Source organism: Pezoporus wallicus, unplaced genomic scaffold, assembly GCF_028554395.1.
Source record: "Pezoporus wallicus isolate ANWC-B61680 ecotype Strahan unplaced genomic scaffold, APGP_CSIRO_Pwel_v1 contig_6354, whole genome shotgun sequence".
In the NCBI taxonomy this organism is placed as follows: Eukaryota; Metazoa; Chordata; class Aves; order Psittaciformes; family Psittacidae; genus Pezoporus; species Pezoporus wallicus.
The window spans coordinates 2,088,551-2,095,289 of NW_026638688.1; positions in this window are offsets into that span (position 1 = coordinate 2,088,551).

The following is a 6,739-nucleotide window of genomic DNA, read 5'->3' on the forward strand; positions in this document are numbered from 1 at the left end:
AATCTCTATGAACATTCTGGTAAACAGAAGGGTTAAATATTCATTGCCAGGAACACTTATGGAAAAGCTGAGGAACTCAGAGCCAGGACCAAAGACAGATTTCAGAGGAATTCTCTAAAATACCAGCTACAAACATTACAAAGTTCACCAGCACTTGCTGTCAAATCCAAGCTGCCTTTGGACAAGGCAGAATCTTGCACATAAATGATTTGCAGCTGTAAAAAGCAATCTTGCTTGCTCCAGAAACTATTCTTCTTTCCAACAAACCAAAGTGACTTAGAAACATTAGCATCAAAACTGGACGACAAGGAAATGAAGTGCCTGCAAGGAAGAGAAATTAATTTTTGCAAAATTAGTCCCATTTGTGCAAATATTTACAATCAAGTCTATATTGCACACGCACTCCCACTAGAAGGTGATGAATGCACTCAGCCACATACTGCTATGCATTTGCCTTCAGTGTTTGCAACATTAGCGATAATTGGCATGAGAAAAGTCCTGATGCTTATAAGCTTTGGGAATTGCTGATAACCTGATAAACAAAAATGTTAAGGCAACTTCAGGAGCTAATCAAAACCCCAGCAGGTTGAGGAAATGTCAATATTTACAGCAAGCAGCCTTTCATCAGTTAATCACTTTTAACCTTCATAAGCTAAGATACTATAGAGGACTTCAGGTTAACATATGAACCCCCTATTCAATTAAGGTATTACAAAGGCAGTTACAAACAAATAAGGCATCATGAAATGGAGTACAATTGAATTTATCAGGGGAGAAGCAGGCCAAATAGAGACCAGAGAGCCCCAGTTTCAGTGTTTTAAAGGAAGAAGTATTCTATGTAATTCTAAAGAAACGGACTCAGCATTAGTTCCAAATATTTTATTTCACACATAAAGCACGGTATCCATACCCGTACTAATACAGAACAGACTTATGTCAATTCTGGTGCATGCTTTTGTTATTGCATTATAGTTCATGAGAATTGTAGTGCATAATTAAATAGAAAAGACTTGAACCTGGAATTATAAAACCGCCCCCCACAAACCAACAATTCCACTGGATATGTATTAAGTCATTACTTTTCCTTTTTTTTTAAGTTTTCTTTTATTTTTTTAAGGAGAGAAGAAGGGAGTGAAGGAGGAAGAAAAGGGGGGAAGAGAGGGAGAGAAAGAGAAAAAAATCTTTTCCATGTAAATCATTAAAAATGCATGAAGGCATAAAGCACGCCAGGAACAGCCTATGCATTCATTTAGGAGACTACGCACGAGAAAACCCACTGCATTAAAAGCAAAAGAGAGATTTTCTAAACCTCAGGATGGCAGGGAAGCAGAACAAGCCATGGAGGAGACCGGTGGGGTGGAAATGCCCTAGGCAGGGAGGGGATCCTTGTTCACATCCCCCTTCCTGACAGAAAGCACCAGGGGCCTTGAGCACTGCAGCATTCGTGATGCTCCAGCAGAGCTTTCTAAGTTTTATCTTCCAGAGGAGCTAATCACAATAACAAACATATGGATTATTATTCTTGCTGTTGAGTTCAGCTTCTGCCACAGAGAAACCTCCTGGTATGAATGGCTAATTTATTGAGCTACAGATGCGAGCTCTCCTTTGCGTGCAGAAGGAGGTATGATACAGGAGTTAGACAGCAGGGCCTGGCATCAGCAATTGCAGGTTAAATATCTCCTTGACACTTCCTATCTCCTGAAGGCACTTCAGCTCAGCGCTCTCCTGCACTGTGAGGGGGAACACTTGCTATAAATGACGTCCCACTATGAGAATCCTGGGTTTTATATAAGTACACTTTATCGTTACGAAACACCAGACATCACACACCATCAGGGGACGATTTTCACCTTGTATAAAGCCCTGCTCCTGTGGGACAGGGTATCTGACCTTGATGTGTCATGCCATAACTAGAGAGAGACGTCAGGAGAGAAATGGCTTTTATTGTGTGAAGCTGGTTTGTTTGGTTTTTTGAGGTTTTCTGCGTCATCCTTTTTAAATTTTTAGAGTGAATTTATTGCTCTTGAAATCCATACCCCAGGGGCCTGGGTCCGCTCAGCACAGACAAGAGTACATGGGAAGCAGTGCTGCAGCTTTCCCCTCTGGTGTTTCAGTCCTGACTTAAAGTAAATGCCTGGAGATTATTTATTTATTTATTTATTAAGTTAACTCCACCTCTCTTGGCGCCACAGTGCCAGGAGGTGCAAATCCTGGTGTTTTTCCTTTATGCCGTGGACACAACCAGCCTGAAAGCACCACTCATTAGCTGTGAGGCACTTAATAATCAATAATGGCCAATCATCGCTGGCACCCCCAGCCCGACTTACCATTAAATATCCGCAGAGGGAGGGCTCTGTGTGGGATGTTCAGCTCTGTGTTTTGAGTCACTGTCTCTTTGGAGGTCTCCATCAGCTCAGGGTGCTGCTCCATCCCAGTTCATGCTCAAGTAACTGGTCTAATGGTGATGCCACCACTCTCACCCTTAGGTCAGAGGTAAGATATGAGGACTAGAAACACCAGACTCCATGTCTTAACTAATGCAGGGTTTGATGTAATCTGCAATAGGGAGACAAAATATCCCACCTGTGCCTATGGCAGGGTTCCTGCTGTTGCTCTGTGTGGCACCTCTGGCAGTGAGCACCAGAGCCTGAGCTGCAGAGACCACAAATATGATCCAGTTTGGGAACCACCATAGCCTGGGACTTTTCCAGGGCTGAAATTTTATAAGCCAGACAAAAAGGTAATCCCCATCTTTTCTGGACTGAGGAAGAGTTACAGCTTTACTGCTCCCGACTGGGACTTGCATAACTCCAGCCCTGTTCCATCCCTCCTAATGATGCCATTTCCTACCATAGGCAGGAGGCAATTGGGTTTTGCTTAATCAGCAATTTTTGAGCTTTTGATTCCCACTCCTCCCCACCCCTTCTTTTTGTCAATATTCATTATAAATGCTTGAAGTCAGGGTTCCTTTTTAGCTGACTGTGCTTTCTCTGCCTCACCCCTTCAGGTGGAGAGCTGACAAGTGACCACTTCGTGCACAAGGAAACTTTAAATGAATCCCAAAAGAAAGTATTTGTGTAAGAATGAAAGGGCATCCCAGGCTTCTGCTGAGTAATGGATGTGACAATAATTGTAGGGGAAAAAAGATCCAAACAGTTGGGTGTTGGGCTGTTTGTTTTTTATTGCTTTCTGCAGCCAGGCTTTTGATCTAAAGATGTAAAAAACCTGACAGTTGCTGCAGCAAGAGCTGCACTTTGATTCTGGGGCACACAGGAAGGAGAGTTGCCAATGTGGGAATCAAGAAACTGGCTATTGCTCCTTTGAACTGTATCAAAAGCTCATCGTATTTACTTCTTCCAATTAACAAGTGAATTTATTATGAGTGTAGATGAAAGGCTGGTAGCCAAGATTGGGAACGGATAGGAAGGGGGGCACTTTGCTAGTTACAGCCAAAGTAAGGCACATCTGAACACAACACGGCTGCCACCAGTCCACCCCCAGCCTCTCCCCACTACTCACTCTTGGGACCAGAGCCACCACCGCTAACCCAGCCACGGGCTGCTTTTCCCCAGGGACAGCTCCTTGTTCTGAACAGCCCATCAATTTTGACATGCAGAACAATAAAACTGCAATCAAATGCCTCCCTCCTGCATGCGGAGGCTGGGGATCTGGTTCCCCCTGTATCTCTTACCTTCCATTTACCACTTTGAAGGAGTTGTTCTTGAATTGTATCTGGGTATCTCAGAGTGGAATTTCATTCTTCTGAGACTTCTACAAGCAGCCCGGGTAAAGAATTAGCATGCGACAGGGAGCACACGGAGCAGCCTGCAGCTCACAGAGCTTTCTGTCACCATTGTCTGCACCAGGAGAGCTGCCCAAAAGAGATGATGCTCTCTAGAACATGGGAATTACCCTAAGAAGCAATGGAACACGTCTGCCTACTTTTCACTCCTCAAAGAACGAGGGCAGTCTTCCTCCTTTGCATAATATAGATAAGATGTACTAGCCGCGATCTTCTCACTTAGACTGGCCAAAAAATGGATGTATTGGAAAAAAGAAAAAAAAAATAGGAATCATATTGAATTTTTTCCATACATTTACTCCATGTGGGCTGAAAAAATAAAATGTGAAAGCAGAGCCCATTCCTCAGGACTGAGGCACGTTTGTGCAGGACTGAATTATGTTGGGTTTGTCCTGTTTTGCTTGCTAAAGGAAATATCCTAGAGGCAGAGCAGATGCATCCAGGAGTTAAATTAGTATGTTTGATCTGGGATTCAATACAGCTGATCAACATATATCCTTGAATGAGTTACATTCAGAGCATAGTCTAATTAAACTCTTCTAATCTTCTTCTACATCCTGGCATGTATACCACCCTCGTGGTGCTCAGGGTGTAGCAAACACCAAAGATGCTAGCACGTACCCATGAGGACCATATAAAATTTCTAGAGAGGAGTTAGGACTCTGCACTAGAGAAAAGATGCTGTTTCCAGGATGCTATTAAATGAGTAAGCACTGCCCTACACCCTGTCTGTGCTTTCTGAATGAGATGTCCTGGCTGCTTAGCTGAGGAGACTGTCAACATGACTGATCACCCCTCACTGCCTCAGGAAAGGGCTTTTGTTTATATTTCAGGTAGACAGTTTTACTGCATTATATATGATCCTTGCAATTGTTACCACTATCTGTTTCTGCCCTAAATATAGTGCGAATGTTCCTTGCCCTTACCCTGGTGTCACTTCCATCCTTCATGCTCCCACTCCAGGTCTCTTACATTGGTTCCAGAAGTGACAAATCAGCACAAATGCATCACTGCTCTTCAGGGCTTGGCAGTGGAGCAGCAGCATGTGCCTGGGACGTGCCTCTCTCTTCCCAGGCATGCTGGGGATGCTGTGTCTCAGAGCTGAACAGAAACTCTGATCCTGTGCGGTTCCTCTGAAAGCTTCCCGTAAATATACAAGGCTTATGCTGACAAGCTTGCACTAGATTTATACCCCCAGGACAGAGCAGTCACTTGTTCAGTCATAGAGAATATTCCCAAGTCCCTCACAGATCTAGTGGTGGGTAACCTGGTAACAGGACAGTTTTGATTTCACTGCCTATCAGATTTCACTGCCTTCCTGGGGATTTTGGGGAGGGGGACAGAAGGAAGAAGGTGGGAATTATAGGACCAAGTTGAGAGAAACCCTTTCTTCTTGTTCCTGTTGCGATCCTGCTCAGAAGCATCAAGGAGGTGGGCTGTAGGAGCCATTACCATCACACAGTGCGTCTCTGTATTTATCCTCCCTTGCTGATGCTCCTGTCAAACCAGCTCGTTCTGCAGGGGAGGAAAAGCCACATCCACCAATTCCAGCTTTAAGTTCAGCTTGTGCATCTGAAAATGAAAAGGGATAAATCCACATCACTCTCCAGTGATAGAGTAAAGCCACGAGGAACTTAGCAAGCAAACCATGGTGCATCTCAGTGTGAAGGCTGAGCAAAACAGCATGTTCTTCCCTCTCACTGTCTGCTCTGTGCTTCTGACAGTGCCACAGCAACTTGAATTTTCAAGGATCCTCACATCCCCTGTAGGTCTAACTCTCAAGGCATCCTGAGAGGAAGAACCATGTCCCACTGGGATAGAATTACTTTCAGATGCAAAGGATGCCTCGGAGGAGGAAAAAAAAAAAAGACAAGGGGCAGCAGGTCATCCTTGCTGCAACAGAACAGATCTCCATTTCCATCTCCTGCCCACTGCATGCTCCAGAGTAACTTACAGCAGCACTGGCCAGGTCAGAAACTGCTTTTCAACTGGGCACTTTTGCATCAAGTCAGTGCTTTCCCCAAGACCAGATATGAAAACAAGATCCAACATTTTTAAGATTTGTCTGAACTGGGAAAGAACAAGGGATCACCCTGTTGTCTATACATTTATGGATTTATTCAGCAATTATTCCATGGTGAAATGCAGTAAATTATGGGATGGAACACAAAGAACTGTCATCAGGAAAAAATAGCCATAGATCACTGAAGTACAGTTTATCCACCTGAAATTATGGGTTTCAGAGAGGGCAGGAGTTAGAATTTAGGTAAGGTACAGAAGTTAACACCCTTCCTTTACACACCGAATGCGAACAAGAATTTCACCATACATTCACCATCTTGAATACAGCAGATCCAATAAGAACCTCTCCCTAAAATACCCTTGGTTCAAGAGAAGCTACTTCAGCACTGGAGTTTTCCTTTGGACGTCTCACCACACACTGACCAGTGAAGGATCCACTGAAGATACAGCCTGGGTAAACTGGAAGTAGACACGGAAAACACTGACCATGATGAATTCAGTGGCAAAGCAGGAAAGTGCAAATGCCAGCAAGTCATTTCCTCTCTGTAATTAAGGTTCCCTGAAGAGACCCAGTAAATACAGGATGATCCAATTCCTTACGGATTTCAAATTTCCGATGGCATTAGTGCATCTGAGATGCTCTCAGATCATTTGCAGAAACAGGCTGGTCTAGTCCAGATCTGGAAAGAAACTTCTTTCTTCAGGTGAGGGGATATCTGTTTCATACATAACTCATTAGCCACTCTGCTGAATTGCCAATTACTCATTGTTTTGATCGGTGGCTCTTGAGTAACATCCATCTCCAAAGCTTGCTCAGGACTAGTCATTCCTTCCCACTTGCCACTGATGGGCTCAATCTCTTTCCTCTTTTAGAGAGGTTGATCTGACAGGCAATCATTTTGCCCTTCTGAGCTA